The sequence below is a fragment of the Miscanthus floridulus genome, chromosome 8 (genome assembly GCF_019320115.1).
Source record: "Miscanthus floridulus cultivar M001 chromosome 8, ASM1932011v1, whole genome shotgun sequence".
In the NCBI taxonomy this organism is placed as follows: Eukaryota; Viridiplantae; Streptophyta; class Magnoliopsida; order Poales; family Poaceae; genus Miscanthus; species Miscanthus floridulus.
This window is the reverse complement of record NC_089587.1, coordinates 212,866,834-212,886,202: the sequence shown is the minus strand read 5'-3', so window position 1 is coordinate 212,886,202 and position 19,369 is coordinate 212,866,834. Positions and strand designations below refer to the sequence as shown.

Genomic DNA, 19,369 nt, shown 5'->3' with positions numbered 1-19,369 from the left:
AACCCAAATAAATGTGTATTCGGAGTTCCTTCAGGACAACTACTAGGATTTTTGGTCAGTTAGCGCGGGATTGAAGCCAGCACCAAGCAAATTCGAGCTATAACAGAAATGGGCCCACCTAGAAGTATCAAAGATGTGTAGAAACTAACAGGATGCATGGCGGCCCTCAACCGTTTCATATCAAGACTCGGCGAAAAGGGGTTACCTTTCTTTAAACTACTAAAGAAGACAGACAAGTTTGAGTGGACAAAGGAGGCCGACGAAGCCTTCAAGAAACTTAAGGCATACCTCACATCCTCACCAATTCTCACACCCCCAAGGAAAGACGAAGATATGATGCTATACATTGCGGCGATTACTGCTGTGGTTAGCACGACAATAGTCGTAGAAAGAGAAGAAGAAGAACGCGTGTATAAAGTACAACGACCCGTATACTACATCAGCGAAGTATTATCTAAATCAAAAATACGGTACCCGCATGTACAAAAAACTACTCTACGCCCTATTGATCACTTCACACAAGCTTCACCACTATTTTGAAAGCCACCATTTCACAGTGGTGACAGACTTCCCGCTCGGAGACATCTTACACAACAGAGATGCGACGGGACGCATATCAAAGTGGGCAGTCGAACTCGGAGCTCTTAACATCAATTTCACCCCACGGAAAGCAATCAAATCTCAAGCCCTTGCCGATTTTGTGGCCAAGTGGACAGAGATTCAACAGCCTTTATCAGATACAATCCTTGACCACTAGAAGATGTACTTTGATGGGTCACTCAAACTAGGCGGAGCCGATGCAGGCATCCTCCTCATTTCTCCAGAAGGAAAACAACTCAAGTACGTCCTTTAGATATTATGGCAAGCTACAAATAACGAAGCAGAATATGAAGCCCTCATCCACGGGCTACGAGTGGCAATTACCCTCGGAATAAAGAGATTACTCATATACGACGATTCAGCAGTAGTCATCAACCAAGTCAACAAAGATTGGGATTGCACCAAAGAAAACATGGGTGCTTACTATGCTGAAATATGGAAACTTGAAAAACATTTCTAAGGATTAGAAATTTTACACGTCCTGCGCGATTCCAACATTGCAGTAGATGTCCTTGCCAAGCTCGGATCAGACAGAGCGAAGGTTCCACCCGGCATATTCATAGAAGAGCTATCAGTTCCCTCTATCAAACAACCCGGTGAAACAACCCATGAAATTCAGGCTAAAGGCGTTCAGATCTTGGTAATCAACACTTCATGGAGCCAAGTTTTCATTGACTATATCAAAGAAAATAAATTGCTAGCAGATAAAACAGAAGCCACCCAAGTTGTTCGCAGAAGCAAAAACTACGTTCTAGTAGGAGATAGACTTTACAGAAGAGCAGCATCATCAGGAGTACTCCTAAAATGTGTCTCATTTGAAGAAGGCAAAGAGATCCTAGACGAAATACACTCAGGTTGCTATGGAAATCATGCTGCTTCAAGGACACTGGTTGGCAAAGCATTTCGCACCGGATTCTTCTGGCCAACCGCTTTGAAAGACACAGAAGAACTTGTTAGAAAATGCAAAGGTTGCCAAATGTTTGCAAGACAAGCCCATGTACCAGCTCACAATCTTATCTGCATCCCACCCGCTTGGCCTTTTTCCTGCTGGGGGCTGGATCAAGTAGGACCCCTGAAGAAAGCAAAAGGCGGCTTCGAGTACATCTTTGTAGCAATCGACAAGTTCACCAAGTGGATTGAATACAAACCACTCGCGAAATACAGCGCAACCAAAGCAGTCGAGTTCATCCAAGACATTACGCACCGCTTCGGCATGCCCAATCGAATCATCATAGATCTAGGCTCTCCCTTCACAGCTACAGAATTCAAAAGCTAGGCACAAGACTATGGTTTCAGTATAGACTATGCGTCTATTGCACATCCAGAAGCCAACGGACAAGTAGAAAGGGCTAATGGACTCATACTAGCCGGATTAAAACCAAGGTTATACGAAGAACTAGAGGACTATGGGTCCAAATGGATTGAAGAATTACCGACAGTAGTATGGGGGCTACAAACTCAAATAAGCAAAGCAACAGGCTACTCACCCTTCTTCCTAGTTTACGGGTCAGAGGCCGTACTGCCTGCCGACTTGATTTGGACATCACCAAAGATAGAACAATACGATGAAGGAGAAGCAGAACACACAAGAAGATTAGAACTCGACAGCTCAGAAGAAGTCAGAATAAACGCTACCCTCCAATCAGCCAAATACCTACAAGGTTTAAGACAACACTACAACAAGAGTACCCATCCTCGATCATTACAAGTCGGAGACTTAGTGCTAAGAAGGATACAAAAGACTGACGGACGACATAAGCTACTCAGTCCATGGGAAGGTCCATTCATTGTCACAAAAGTCACCGGACCAGGCACATACAAGTTAATAACCGAAGATGGAAGAGAAGTTAGCAATACATGGCACATCAGCCAGCTAAGAAGATTCTACGCGTAAAAACAACTCAAGAAAAAACAGATATGCAAGCCACAAGGGACCAACGTTCACAATCGACGAAGGACAATATTCTTTGACAACATATGTATTAGTTTATATTCATGATCAATAAAGATGATATTCATCCACAGCATGTCTTGTCATGACTTTCAACGAGTTGTTTTCACGAAACAAAAAGCAAAATGGCTGAAAATATGCCTGAGCATCCCGGCCGAGAGCAAAATAGCTGAAAAGACGCTTGAGCCCGCCGATGAGGGTAGCTAAAAGCTAATACCCAAAATAAAAAGCAAAATGGCTAAAAACATGCCTGAGCATCCCGGCCGAGAGCAAAATAGTTGAAAACACGCTTGAGCCCACCGATGAGGGTAGCTAAAAGCTAACACCCGAAACAAAAAGCAAAATGGCTGAAAACATACCTGAGCATCCCGGCCGAGAGCAAAATAGCTAAAAACACGCTTGAGCCCGCCGATGAGGGTAGCTAAAAGCTAACACCTGAAACAAAAAGCAAAATAGCTGAAAACATGCCTGAGCATCCCGGCCGAGAGCAAAATAGCCAAAAAGACGCTTGAGCCCGCCAATGAGGGTAGCTAAAAGCTAACACCCGAAACAAAAAGCAAAATGGCTAAAAACATGCCTGAGCATCCCGGCCGAGAGCAAAATAGCTGAAAACACGCTTGAGCCCGCCGATGAGGGTAGCTAAAAGCTAACACCCAAAACAAAAAGCAAAATGGCGGAAAACATGCCTGAGCATCCCGACCGAGAGCAAAATAGCTGAAAAGACGCTTGGGCACACCGATGAGGGTAGCTAAAAGCTAACACCTAAAACTAGTCGACCGAAATTGAGCTTCAAAAGACCCTCCAGCTCTTCGTTTCAAAAAGTAAGAGGCTCGGGGGCTACATCCAGATAGGAATACTTTTTCCTCAGAAAAGCACAAGCGCCACTCAAGAAAGCATTCGGATGCCGAAGTTCATCAAGGCAACATTCTATGCCGAGTCATTTTACATAGCGCGAACGGATGCTGAAGTTTGTCAAGGCAACATTCTATGCCGAGTCATTTTACATAGCGCGGACGAAAGGTTGTCAACACAAAGATTTACATCTAACAAGTCATAGCGTGGACAAAGCACTCGACGGATCACAAAAGAGGAAGAAAAGAAAAGTACTCGACAAATCGAGGGATTTCGTCAGGATAACGCACAGAGTTGTTTACAGAGTAGAGACGAAAACGGGACAAAGTACTCAGCAAGTCAAGTAACTCTGACCACACCCAGGCAAAGAATACATCAACGAAAATAAAGAATCTTCATTTAAAGAGGAGTGTAATATTACAAGAGGCTGGTCAATTGGATCAGGCATTGTCATCAGGAAGGGAAATATCAATATTTAGATTGTCTACAACCCTACTGGCTAAACCTTCGACCTCAGGCTCCATCCTCTCAACGGCATCAAGGTATTCTTGGCTATCAGCTTCCTCTGCTATCTTGGACAAAGGCGCCTCTGGAGCAAGGACCCGGACCTAGGCCAGCACATTCTTGGTACATACTTGAGCACACTTCTTCGCGAACTCTTGGAAACGAGTCAGAATCCGAGGAATGAACTGAGCCCAAGATTGCCCATCATCTGCTAGAGTCCGGAGAACATCAGCTACTGAACGAAAAGATTTCCACAAAACATTCCAATTTTCAATAGCCGTCGCCAGCTTCCCGGACAAGCCTTCAATAGTTTTTTGGGCCTGCACAAGATCTCTGTCAGCTCCATGCCTAATTAGCTTAGCAAGGGCGAGTTCTTCCTCAGCATGAGTAATTACCTCCTCAGCCTTGTTATGACTAGAGCGGACAAGAGCCTTCATTTCATCGATACTCTCCGAGAGCTTCTGCTTTTCAACTCGGAGAACTAGACAAGACACTGAAGAACGAGTCAGCGAAAAAGAAGTCAAAATACAAGAAGAAACAAGCAGAACCCGCGGCACCTTTGCATTCATTCTTCGTAGACTCCACTGTGGCATCCCTCTGCTTCTTCGTCTCTACTACCCGGGCACGAAGGGTCTTCTCCTCCTTTTGGTGCATTTGACGCTCTGTCTCCAACTCAGCCTGGAGGAGGTCAAGATCGGCTTTTAGAGCGTTCACCTCAGAAGACAACTTTCTCTCATTTTCAGATGAGAAAAAGAAGCCAGAATGATCACGAGAGAAAGACTGAAGAGACAAAGAGAAACAAGGCGTAAGGATAGAAGAAAAACGAGCATGCAAAGGAGGAGTGGCAGTAAAACTTACCTGGAGCTTTTCACCAAAAGAAGTCTCAAGGGTCGACAAGCTCCCCTAGGCTACGGTCAGCTCCGATAGCCGATGGGTGGCATCGAACTGTTGCACCATGTCACCGGTAAAAGAGGGACCGCCGGAAGCAAGAGAAGGGGAAGGAGAGGCCGGCTGGGGCGAAGAAGGAACGACCAAAGCAACCTCTAGGGAAGTCGGAGCCAATCCCTCAGAAGGACTTGATGCGACGGCTGCAGTCACCTCCGGGGTGGCCAAGTCCGCAACTTCGCCAGGTAGCTCCGAAGCCCCCGCAGCAACTTCATCAACAGTATGTTGTGAGTCCTGAGGCTCAGAACTCGATGGCACGGTGGAAGGCTGAGAAGAAGTCGATGAAGAAACGAGAGAAGATGAAACACTGAAAATTGATAAAAGGAAGCACCGATGAGAACCAGAAGAAGGAAGATAGAAGCAAAAAAGATAAAGCCAGAATCTACTCACCCAACCACTTTCTTCTTCGTGAAGCCAAAAGAAGGCCTCGCAGGGGGAACCACGATGGCGAAAACATCCCCGCCACCCGGCAACGGGAGCGGAATAGCCGACAACGGAGCCACGGAAGAAGCCGGGGCTGGAGCCGTGGAAGAACTCTGCACTAGAGGAGCGGTAGAGCTCGGTACCGAGGCTACCAAAGAACTTGACACCGGAGCTTCAGAAGAAGTCGGCGCGGGAGCCTCAGAAGAACTCACACCCGATGTTCGATTACTTCAAAAAGTTCAAGACTAAAAGTCAAGACAAAGAAGAGGAATTCAATGCAACAGGAATATGAAAAACAACTCACCGTTGCATGATGAGGGGTACTTCATCATCCTTGTCTCCCTCAGCCAAGGAAACCAGAGCACCTGCTAAAAAAAGAATAAAAAGTACTCGGTTCAAGAGAGAAATAGGAAAACAAAGGAACAAAGAGTATTAAATGTGCTCACCTAAGAGCATGCTAGCAACAACTGGAGTACCTGAGGGAGTACTTGGTTTGCGAGGCTTCTTGGAGACAGGTAGGCCAGATGAAGACCCATCCGTTCGCCCCCTCTTCGGGACACTGCGAGGACCGCGAGGGACTAGACGAGGAACATATTCTTCATATACATCAACAAATCCGGAAGAAACCCTAGGAAGGGCTATAGAGGTTTGGGACTTACTAGTTGTAGAAGTTCCAGCAAGTTTATCCCCAGTCTCTGCCATGGCGGGGAGAACATCAAGAGGGATCGGGTCGACAAAGTTCCGCCCAAGCTCCTGCGAAAAAGGATAAAACACCAAGACAAGGAAAAGCTAAGCAAAAATGGATGCAGCAAGAGTACATAAAGTACCCAAACAAAGAGATAGACAACTCATAGCTGGGGGCGGGTTGTTGGCAGAGAACTCAGAGACAGCAGGAGGAATGACGCTCACTCCTTTCAGCATCTTCTGGAGACGCTCGAGTACCTCCTCACCGATCAGCTCAAGAGCTGGGACCATGCGTGAAGGATCCTCGGCCCCAGAATACTCGAAGCCAAGGTGCTCCCACTCTTTCAAAGGCTGAACTCGGCGACAAAGAAAGCTCGAAACAATACCGAAGCCGGTCAAACCCTACTATTTTAGCATACTAATCCTATCAAGGAGTGGCTGGATCACTTGAATCTCAGCAGGTGACTCAAGTTTCTTGTCCCATCGGTCATTCACCATAGGACTAGATCCAGAGTGGATGACACGGGAAGGGATCAAATTGGCAGCGTAAAACCACTCGGCACGCCAATCTTTTACAGAATCGACCAGGTCATAGTCAAAAAACTTAATCTTGAGACCCTGGTGAAACTGAATCCCGCAACCGCTAAGAACGCTGGTTTCTTCGCGGCGGGGTTGAGGTTTCAGACGAAAGAAAAAGCGAAAAAGAGATAGAGAAGGAGGGATTCCAAGGAAAGTTTCATAAAGATGAACGAAAATAGAAAGATGGAGAATGGCATTAGGGGTTAGATGGTTCAGACTAACCCCAAAATAACCAAGAAACTGATGAAGGAAGGCGGAAGCAGGAAGGCAAAGTCCGGCGCGGACAAAGGAAACGAAGAGGACAATCTCACCAGGACCCGGAGCTAGAACCCGATGCTCGCTCGGAACTCTCCATTCAGCGATGACTTTGCTTTGGATCAAGCCGTCGTTGACGAGCTCGCGCAGCTGATCTTCGCTTGTTGTTGGAGCCAGCCAAACCTTCTGAGCAGCCCTCATGGCCACGAACTCCTGGTTTTCGATCAAAGAAAGGGATGACTCCTCGTCCACGAAGGTCGCCTAGGACTTGCTTGCGGTTTTCTTCTTTCCCATGAACTAGCGGAAGAAAAAAGGCACAAGGGAAGATGAAGCTAGGATGATGGTGCTCGGGTAAGAGCGACGATGACGGCGGCGGATTTCTGAAAGCTAGGGTTTAAAGGCAAGAGCTGGGCAGCAAAGGAAAGGAAGATAAAAGGTCTTTAAATAGATTTTTCAGTAATAAAAACGGCCCACAAGGCCCGTTAAAACACAGTGTGAGAACACAACTGTCCATTTACCGACGCAGCTAAAACGACGGAGGGCACAAATCCACACAACAGTACAAACTAACGGGCAGATTTCAGACTTATCCGTCCAGCACCACGGTAGGGTTATCAGATCGCTACAAGAACAACTCGTCAAACCAAGAAGAAAGAAAGGGCTACCTCACAAGGAACAAAGGAACCCGGTTATTTAAGAAAGAACTCGGTAATCTCATGAACGACAGGGATCACAGCAGAAAAGTAAAAGACAACTCAGAAGATTAGATTCGTTCCATTACAAGCGGCTTAAAAAATAGAAGATTACAAATCTTACAAGACCCAACGAACTTAGTACCACGAAAAGCAAAGTAGCAAAGAGGAACACGGACACGGCTGGGCTCTGGAACGACTATGTGTCCCAAATTGCTACTCGGAAGGACAAACCGCCATCAGCTACACTGTTTTCTTCAAAGGACGGACGCAGTGCATCCAAGGCGGAAATCGGCAGCACGGCAAGGCAACATGGAGCAGAGAAGGCCGGCGGGCATCTGTCTACCCAAGACCGATGTGATGCTGGATATGGTGTTGATCTGCACCGGATAGTCTCAAGACAGGCGACGAGGATCAACCCAAAACTGCCAGATGAAGGAACGAAGCCCACATCACAAGACTTCCTCCAACTACCACCACGTACATCCTGGCACAATGCTGTCGTGGGATTAGCCTACCTCTAATCCCTATCACAAGACTTCCTCCAACTATGACAAGACGCAAAGGAACTACAAAATATGCCCGGGGGCTGCTCTACTTCACAAACTACCATGTTCATGACCCCGAAGGTTTCAACAGAATGTCCAATGGATAAAAACAAGCACTCCGGGACAGTATTTATAGATCAAAGAAGCGGCGCACATGGACTAGGAGTACCAACGAAATAAGCCTAACAAAGGACACAGTGAAAAGACATGACTCAATAATGGATGACTCAGGCGAGAGGGAACAGTACTCGAAGACGGGCATATTCGGAAGAATATACCAGCACAGTACAACCCGTGAACAAAAGGCATTTACACTCAACCACCACCATACAACTACATCTGACAACAGCAGACTATCAAAGAATATGCCAAGACCTCGCATCCGAGTTCTTCCTGAATAAAACAACAAGGATATACGCTCGGAGGCTGTATGCTGCGAAACTACTCGGATGATGGTTTAATCCAAGATTAAAGGGCTGCTTCGAAAAGATGCCGCAAAACTACTCAGATGATGACATAACCCAACTCTCAGGAACTACTTCAGAACATAAATTTTCAAACAACATAAAGATTCAAGACCCTCCAACTTTTTATTCCAAATAGCAAGAGGCTCGGGGGCTACACTCAGTGAGTGCCCTTTTTCTTAAAAAAAGTGCACGTCACCAAAAGATTTCCTCAACGCAGACCACTTCAAGACATTATGACAAAAAGAACCTAGAACGAGCCATATTCGAGTTCTTTTTTATAAAACTTCAACGAACAAACAGAGTAACTTCAAGACAAGATCCTCTAGCTCCTTGTTCCAAATAGCAAGAGGCTCGGGGGCTACAACCAGATGGATGTACTTTTTCTTCAAAAAAGCACTCACCACTCGAAGGTCCCAAGAAGCGCTATAAGGTTTCACTCCAGAAAGCACTCGGATGACGTTTGTTACTACTCATCAATTCCTGAAGGAGCAAAATGAGACTTTCAAAGCTCAACCATGAAGTGCTCGGGGGCTTGTCGATACGGGACCCACAGGATACCCCACAAAGGAGAGAGAAGATCTAGTCTAACTAGGATTCTTCCCTTATAATCCTAGTAGTAGTACTATTCAGTAATCCTACTAGTAACTCTCATTATAAACCGACTAGGACTCTGGCCTCCTGACTATATAAAGGAGGGCAGGGCTCCTGGACAAAGAGAACAACAATTGTACAACACAACACTTGACAATCAATCCAACGCAAAGGCTAACGCCGACTGGACGTAGGGTTATTACTCGATCCGCGATCGAGGGCCTGAACCAGGATAAATCGACTGTCTCTTGCGTTAACCGTTGAGTTCAGCACACGCTGAAGCCCGAACATACTGCCCCGGGTACCCCCGTGGCAGGCTATCGGTGGTAAAACATCGACAGCTACATATAATCCTACTGGAACTAGTTACACATAATCCTACTAGGATCTCTACTTTGTAACCGACTAGGACTCCTGCCTCTCCTAGACTATATAAAGGAGGGCAGGGGTCCCTAGATCGGGACCGACACATAACCGACAGAACTCACAACCACAACATACCTCGCAACACAACAAATAGCGCAGGGCGCAATATACTATCCACACCAAACTGGACGTAGGGCGCCGTGACTTTTCGGCGCGCCGAACCAGTATAAATCATTGTCTCCCTGTGTTTACCATCGAGTTCCTGCAAACGCCGATACCCCTCTGAACAAATCACCGTCCCGGGTACCCCGTGACGGGTTGCCGGTGGTAAAACATCGAAACCAAGCTAAGTCACGTCTCATTCTTTATATATTTCAGATATTATTCATATATGTCTCTGGGAAGACACAAAAATCATCATGCGAGCAAACATAATGCTCTAGGTCTTCTCTTAACGGTCGCCGAATTCCTCAGGTAGAACACGCCTTAATCCGTGAAGCTTGTCTACTCACATGGACGGTCACGAACTGAGTGCCAGGCTCACATGGTCACGTCATGAACCTCTGAACCATACGCCAGAGATTCAAGTGCTTAAACGTAACAGGACACTACCTGAGGAATTTGCATGGCCTAGCAAGAGCAAGACGCAAAAAGTTTATATGCATTTCATAATGCCGGGGCCCGCCCTTGATTGATTATTCAAATATGGGACATGCTCCCCACTTTATATCTGGAATGTTATTTACAACATATTTTTATGTTTAACATAACATGCAGGAGAGCTATATCGGTACCATGAGATCAGGAAAAACACGCTCCTGAGAGCTAGCCCAGAAACAACCCGGATTGATCAAAAAAGAACCTCGACAAGGTGCGGCAAGAACCAAGATAAGATCAGAAAGAACCCGGATTGAAGAAAAACAACCCAGATAAGTTGGGAACAGAAATCAAGACAAGAAAGAACCCGGATTGATCAAAAAAGAACCCCGACAAGGTGCGGCAAGAACCAAGACAAGATCAGAAAGAACCCGGATTGAAGAAAAATAACCCAGATAAGTTGGGAACAGAAATCAAGACAAGAAAGAACCCGGATTGATCAGAAACAACCCCGAAGAGGTGCTGCAAGTAACAAGACAAATTCAGAAAGAACCCGGATTGATCAGAAAACAACCCGGATGAGGTACATACAAGTTCAGAAAGAACCTGGACGAAGTGCAAACAACTTGGAAGAGGTACATCAAGAACCAGAGAAGTCTAGAAACGACCTAGTTGAATAAAAAACAACTCGGAAGAGCATCACGGCTTAGTCAAAAACTAAGCTTGGGGGCTCGGCATTCGCTTCAACTACGCCCGGGGGCTCGGATTCAAGGATGAAAGACCAAGAATACAAGTACCCAAGACTACAACAACGACAACACATCAAGACCCTTCATCCGATTTCTATTCTAAAGAAAAGAACTCAGAGAAGGCTCATGGGCTACGGGATACATAACCCCAGAAATTTTTTGAAGACAAGAATCTGGACCCTCCAACTTTTGCAAGCAAAAGCAAGAGGCTCGGGGGCTACACTCAGTGAGTGCAATTTTTATGAAAAATTGCACCCACCGAAAAAGAACTCGGAGCAACCAAGAAGACTAAAGGGACCCTCTGGCTTCTTGTCCCAACAAGCAAGAGGCTCGGGGGCTACACTCACTGAGTGCACTTTTGTCCAAAAGTGCACATCAGCCGAAGAAAAGACAAAGAAGACCATCTCAAGGTTTCACTTCAAGAAGAACCTGGAACGGATTTACAACAACTCGACGAAGATCAAGAAGAACAAGAAGGCTTCCGAAGCTCATCCATGAGATGCTCGGGGGCTTGTCGATACGGGACCCATGGGGTTTCCCACGGAGAAGAGAGAAGAAGACCTAGTCCAACTAGGATTCCCTACATGTAATCCTACTAGAACTAGTTACACGTAATCCTACTAGGATCTCTACTTTGTAACCGACTAGGACTCCCGCCTCTCCTGGACTATATAAAGGAGGGCAGGGGTCCCTAGATCGGGACCGACACATAACCGACAGAACTCACAACCACAACATACCTTGCAATACAACAAATAGCGCAGGGCGCAATATACTATCCACACCAAACTGGACGTAGGGCGCCGTGACTTTCCGGCGCGCCGAACCAGTATAAATCGTTGTCTCCCTGCGTTTACCATCGAGTTCCTGCAAAACGCCGATACCCCTCCGAACAAATCACCGTCCCGGGTACCCCGTGACGGGTTGCCGGTGGTAAAACATCGACAGGTAGGGTATTCAAGGACCTCCCTACATTGAAGAGGTGGTTGTAGGCGTTTGCAGTGATACGAAAGAGACCTTACAAGGTCTTGTATTCATATGCGGAGCACCGTTACATAGTTGTGTGTGACAAGGAACGCTGCCCATAGAGAGTTTGTGCAAAGAAGCAAAAGGGCTAGCCTTGGCATCCTATGGTTGTATAATATAAATATTAAAATTGCATGAAACCCTAAGTAATGACGATTCTTAAGTTGAAAAATCCGACTAATATACCGAATCGATGTGAAAAAAAACTAGAAGGGAGCGATGATACCTTGCTCTCGAAGATCTATGGATCAAAGCAAAGTTTTCAAGGTCTAATATGCCGATTTGTGAGGCAGGGCAAAGTGAGGAGAGAAAAAGCTCGAGAGGAGGAGGAAGAAGAGGAAGAAGGCTTGGGTAGGAAGGTTGGGCGTCGGGTTAAAACATCACCTCGGCGCCATAGATCTTGGCACCTAGAACGCCGCCAAACTCGGTGCCAATAACCCCAGCGCCGTGTTGCCTGCCAGGTCAGCATCCACACTGCCAACGTGGCCCCGGCCTAGGCGCCAAACCCTTTGGTGCCAAGACTTGTAAACTCGGCGTCATCAATGATAGCGTCGAGCTAAGGGTTTAGATTTTAAAAGCATATCTCCAAGGACATATCTGTGAAAAACTTTAAAAAGAAAGGGAAAAAACAAAAAATGAGTACTGATACCGACTTGGCGTGGGGCGGGGCTGCAGCCGTGTAGGTGTAGCCTGTAGGCCTGCCGATGGATCGGAGTCGGGGTCGTTTGCACGCTTTGACAAATGGACGGGCCGACTAGGCGGTGAGGGTGGACGGACGCGCCGGCTCTCTGCTCTCTCATCTCTATCGTGCTGGCCACACTTGTCGCGGTTGAACCGGTCGTACTTCAACTCCAACAGCTGCCCGGTCTGCATGACGCGCGCCGCAATGCTGAATTCAAACTTGGAATAATCCATCGCGTCCGTATGGCACACAAGCGCAGATTGGTACGTTTCTTTCGATCAAGACGACGCTCAGCGGGATATCGCAGTCGTGTGGTCGGAGCCGGCGCATATAGAGGGATAATATACGTTCCTGTCGATCTTAATTACAATGATACATAAATTTTTGTGTATTCGAGAAAAAAATATACGTTCCTGCCGTAAACGAACGGGCGGAAATGGACGGAAAACGACGTCGATCGGAGGCGGGGAGGAGGGGGCCAGTAGGAACAGCGGCCCGGGGCGTCAAAGCGGCCACGTCGCGGATCATGGCGTACTTGCGGCTTGCGCTCACCTGATTTTCCTGTTGGGACTCTTATCATTACGAGAGCGACGTTGTCACATCGAGACGGCAAGAACACAGGAGGAAATTGGAGGCAGGAGGAAGAATCCAAGCTCTTCTTTGCTGTGCCCGTTTGTATCAAGCTATCGATTTGACATGCTGGTGGTAGAGGCCTTCTGCTGTTTCAACTGCACGAGTTTAGAGGACCGAGCGATAGCTTGGTTGGTCTGGCTTCCAGGTTTGAAGAGACCACTCGCGGGTTCGATTTCAGTTGGAATCACTTGCTTGCTTCACTAGGGGTTTTCCCCGTTAATTAATTTGCAGGTCCTTTGTTGTCTCACACATGAATGTGCTACAATGGTCAGCGTGACGTGTTGTAGGTCCTCTGCTGTCTCACACGTGAATTGCAGGTCCTCTGTTGTCTCACACGTGAATGTGCCACAATAGTCAGTGTGACGTGCCTGTCATATGCGAAGTCTGGTTGCCTTTGGATATCTCTCAGCCACGTGCAGCCTCTTCATGTAGATGTAGATCTAGCGTGCACACTAGAGTAAAGGATGTGTGTGAGTTTGTGTGGGTATGATGGTGTGAGTTAGTGTGTACATTCAGATGCTACAACTTGTACTCGAAGAGTTGAGGAATAAAAAAAAAAAAAACTGCACGAGTGCTTGTCATATGCGAAGTCTGGTTGACTTTGGATATCTCTCAGCCGCGTGCAGCCTCTTCGTGTAGGTGTAGATCTAGCGTGCACACTAGAGTAGGGTAGTGTGTATGTTCAGATGCTACAACTTATACTCGAAGAGTTGAGGAATAAAAAAAAACTGCACCAGTTTACAGAAAACACAGAAGGTAGGGCGTATGTACTTTTGTGTTTTTTTAAATTAAACGGTACAACATAATCCCTTATAATATGTACGTATACTCACCCTCTATGAACACACGTATGCAACCTCTAACCCTATGAACACATTCGAAAGATCGATCTCGAGATTCACAAAGTCACCGCTGGCGCCTCGCTGTGGACGGGATATCACCTACCACTGAAAGCATAACGCCGTTAAATCCTAGAATAAATCCATGAAAATGCGAGCACCCGTATTAAGTCGATGACTTAAATTCAAATGGATAGATTTTACCATGAGGAACCCAATCAACTGATCTATGATCAATTCGTATTTTGTATGTACTTGTGATTTTTTGAGCCTAGGAGAACGGGTCAAGTTTCAACGATTGCACTAGTCCTGTAGTGCATGTAAGTGCTCATTGGGAAATGTGGAATATGCAAACCAGTGTTCATAACTAAAATAGTTTTCTAGGTAGAATTGTAGCCTTGGCTTATTACTACCTTGTTTTCTTGGCTTACAGCCTGTTTAGGACCACATTTGCTTCGACTATAAACAAGATATCAAGATAAAATCCTGCTAAACACTCTGCGTTTAGTTTGCTTCTTTTCATCGCCTAGGCCAAAAAGATCGAAGTTTACACTACGAGCGCAGAATCAGAAAAACACGACACGAGCCGCGGTCACACACACACACACACACACACACACACACACACACACACACACACACACACATATATATATATATATATATATATATATATATATATATATATATATATATATCACTGCTGGACGGGCTACCCTAAACTGCTGCAACAAACTCGAACTCAAAATTCAAATCTAAATTTTACGAGTTACTATTCATAGCACTATTCAAATTCTACGATCACTATTTAAATTCGTGGCTACTATTTAAAATACTCGCTACTATTCAGATTGGAAATATGAATAGTGCACGAGCACCCACCAGAGAGTGGCTCAGGCACCCAAATTCTTTTGTAACTATTTAGGCACTATTTGGAGCACTTATATTAGATGGTGGATGCGTGAGTGATTACTTATACGTGCGATTAGTGAATATGCAGATTAATATTTCTCAGGATCTTTTGCAGGCTGGCGAGACCAATGTTTTAGCCGCTCGTGCGACTATGCTTGTGACAGTCCTACTCGGTACTCACCGTATGCATCACTAGCTAGTTTCAGAACCAGGCTAACCCGATCTCCTCCCTTGCTATCCCCAGCCACGCACACACAGGACTCAGGCTCTATCGTCTTCCCAGGCAGTTCCACCCGAAGGGAACATTTCTCTACGCACACAGAGTTATCTACAAACGCCGCTACCAGGGCTAACACGAGAACAACACACGCAGAGATTTCTCCTCTAGGGTCCCTAGCATAGAGACATCGCCCCATATGAACGAGCTTAAAGAAAGGCAGGGATTAAAACAGGAAAGCTTAATTCATTTTCACAGAGCAAGCTTATATACGGCTTTCCCTTTTGGGAAACCCCAAGCACTTAGCATAAATCTTAGGGATTACCTTACAAGCGCAGGAAGATCACAGGGACCTCCTTGATTCTCTAATTTACAAAGGTGAAGTGATACAGTGGTAGTGGATGATTACTACTAATGGTGGATGATCCTCAGTGGACTCCTGAGGTCATGTCTTCATGTGTATGTGTGTGGGTGGAGAGTTGGTGGAGTAGTGGAGTGGAGTGGATGAGAGTGGTGGTGTTCGGTCTCTGGTTCTTCGATCCGATGCTTTATACCGATGCTGAACGAATGCGCCCGACGTCTCGCTTTATAGCACGAAGGGAACGTCCTTCGTGCTTATCGTCTGAAGGAGCGAGCCTTATCGTCTGAAGGAACCTTCGAGGCTAAGTCTTCAATTATCCCTTCCTGCTGTTGCCTGGACAGCTGGACGAAGAATAATTGTCCTGGCTACAGTAGAGTGACTGTATATTCCTTTTGCGCTGTCCTCCGTTGCGCACGGTCTTATCCTTTTGGATATGGATATTCTTTTGTATGGTCTTCCACGTCTCAATGATTGATGTTGCAAACATCAAATCAAGGATCATGGCATGTAGTATGTATTGTATTATTATCTCTTGTCCCGACCAAATTGTTGATAACACCTTATCAACATAGGAAGTATATTTCTTGTATATATATATTGATATTGAACTGAGTCTATATTGACTCTTCAATATTTTCTTCGTTGTCCACTTCTTCAGGTTGCCATATTTCATACCAGGACAACAATTCACGATATTCTTTTCGTAATTGAAATTCTTTGCCATAACTAGGCTTTATTAGTCTACCAACTTCTCTCTGTATTATACTATATCTTCCATAGTATTCTTGTAAGAATACTTTTATTATTTCATTTTGATACATCATGTAATATTCAGAAGCAAATTTGGTATTTCCTTCTAATTCTTTTGCTTCACTAAAATTTCTCCAATTATCATGGTTCGTGTCTTTTACGAATAGCTCTTCATAATTTTGCCACCAGTTTGAAGTCCATGTAGTAGGAAATTTGTATGATCCCTTTGTGATATATATATATATATATATATATATATATATATATATATATATATATATATCATGGCATGCTGGTCTTATTGGTTGTGTAAATTTTGATGGATTAGAGCAAAACTTAATTTTGTATTTCCCTTGAATACATGCTAATTTCTTACAAGCTTCTTTGATAGCTATTCCAAGTTTTGATTGAAAAATTTCTTCAAGTGTACCATATATATCATGGACTAATCCATGATCAATAATAGTTTGTAGGGAGAAATCATCTCCAATATTTCTTTGTATGCTTCTAAAATATTTTAAATTTATATCAGACCTCAATATTAAGAATTTTTTTATGAGGCTTAATAATTAATTTATCATCGAGATGAAGTAAAGGGAAAATATTTGCATTCGCAATTATTCCTAGATGCCTTTCTTTACCATGGTATAATTTCATAAAGTAGTTTTGTATATCATGAAAGGTTTTGTATTGCCTTTCTGCATATTTCTTCCAAATTATATCTATAACATCACGAGTAAAGTATGACAAAGTTTGTTCAGTCTTAAAACTTAATCTAGGAATGAGAAACTCTTGTGGAATATTGTTTAAATATTTGTTTCCTTTTTCCTCTAGAACTACTTCTTTTTCTGATTGCACTTTATTTTCCTTATATAGTATTTCAGCTTCAGAGTCATTTTTCATATCGCTTTGCTGTTTTAGACATGACATGCAAGCTTGTCTTAAACATAGCCTACATGTTGCTCTTTTTGCTGGATCTTGATAATATATGCAAAATACACATTTTATATTGGAATCACTTTTTTTATGACCCCACTTGTGTTCGTAGTTTATTTGATCAATCATTTTTATCTTTAATCCGGCTAACTCATCAATTAAGTCTAACTCTTCATCACTTGATTCTTTTTCTTCATCATATTCTATTTCATCTGTCTCTATAATTGAGTATATCGATTCATCATCCATTATATCATCATCACAGACTAAAATATTTTCATTCACACTATCTATTATTTGAACCTTTTCTTGTTCTTCTTGCTTATTGGAATACATTTTCTTGTCTTTGTTAGGACATGTTTTGCTTAAATGATCTGGCGAGTTGCAAATAAAGCATCTACATATACTATCATAAGTTTTTCTAGGATTATATCTTCTTACATTCCTTTTATGGAGGAATGGAGCTCTATTGTCTGATCTTCTAAGAAAATAACGTCTCTTTCTCCTTATATTTCCTTTCTTATAATTCTTAGGATATTTCTTGCTTCTAGATCTCTCTTCTCCATATGTCAATGGTATTTGGACTATTTTATTGCAAAAATTATAATCTGATTGCTTCATTGATCTTTGGGCTTGTATGTTTGTGCATATTTTTCTTAATTGTTTGAAAACGAATGTTATAGCCTGAGAAATATTATATTCTTTACCAATGGTTTCTTTTTTATATTCTTCAAATATCATAGAACCTAAGGGATCTGGTAATTTATTGAAATATCTTTCAAGTATACCTTGATTATAGCCTTGCTTAGCAGTCGTAGCATTATATAAATAGTATTGAGAAAATTCTTTTATTCCTTTCCAGCTTGTTAGTGACAATTTTTCTATTTCTTTTAATCTTTCATTCTATAAAATAGTAAATCCTAATTCAGGATCTTCACCTATCACAATGCTTGATATAATATTTGCAAAATTATATGGATTACTACCAGCCATTTTTAATTAGGCATAATGGTTAGGGAAAGCTTCTACCCATTGTTCCCATAAAACTTTAACTGATTCACCTAAAAATGTTTCTAAATATGTAATCATATCTTCTACTCTATTTCCAATATTATGCTGATTTTGTATATATTTTTGGACTATCAATCCTTTCCATATGCTAATTATATTTGACCAATTCATAGGATCATGTGCTGCTAAATTTAATATAGCACCATCGCTTTTATAATTCTGAAATTGTACCTTCTTTTCAAATTCTCTTCTTTTTGAACCCATATGCTTATATTGTCTAGGTATATATCTATATGCAGGTTCTTCTTTTTCTGGTGGCCAAGTTCCTGATTTTCTAGTTGGTCTCTCACTTTCTCCTTCTATCTTTATCTCAGGACCTCGCCTTCTTTTTGATGTACTTGGATCTATTTCCATTGCTTCTATAGCATTATTTTTATGCAACTCTTTATTTTCTAAGGGGTTTATGAGAGTTACTAAGTTACTGCATATCTCAATTGTGTCTTCATCCTCTTCTTCATAGCTTTCTAGTAAAAACTTATTATTAATCTCCCATTGCTTTTCTTCACTTGTAATATATTCAATATTATTTGTCTGCTCAACTTTTTTAACTTTATGAGTCTCTTTGTCTTTAGTTTTTAACTCATCTTTATGTTTCTTTATCACAACAAGTGTTTTAAAATATTTATTCTTTAGTTCTCTATCTTTCTTGATATTATCAAGTCTACATAACTCTCGTCTAAAGTAAAGTTCATTTTCTCTTATGGCAGACCATTCACATATCATAGAAGTATTATATTCTTTAGGAATCCTACTTAATTTTTTCTCATAATATTGAATCTGACTATCTAAAGTTTCCATTATAAGCATAGCATATAGGTAAAGTATTTGACTGTCTTACCTGTATTCACTTCTAAATTTAAATAATGTAACTTTTCAATCTTCAACAGATTATAGTAAATCCCTTAATTCAAATTTTTCGAAACCAGGCTCTGATACCACTGTTGGACGGGCTATGCTGAACTGCTGCAACAAACTCGAACTCAAAATTCAAATCTAAATTTCATGAGTTACTATTCATAACACTATTCAAATTCTACGATCACTATTCAAATTCGTGGCACTATTTAAAATACTTGCTACTATTCAAATTGGGAATATGAACAGTGCACGAGCACTCACCAGAGAGTGGCTCAGGCACC

The 19,369-nt window shown here is 43.2% G+C and overlaps 1 pseudogene; it reads right to left on the bottom strand.

The window, feature by feature from the left end:
* LOC136470598 (uncharacterized) overlaps nucleotides 1–18,584 on the bottom strand; it is a 156,759-nt pseudogene extending 138,175 nt beyond the window's left edge.
* Nucleotides 18,585–19,369: the final 785 nt, after the last annotated feature.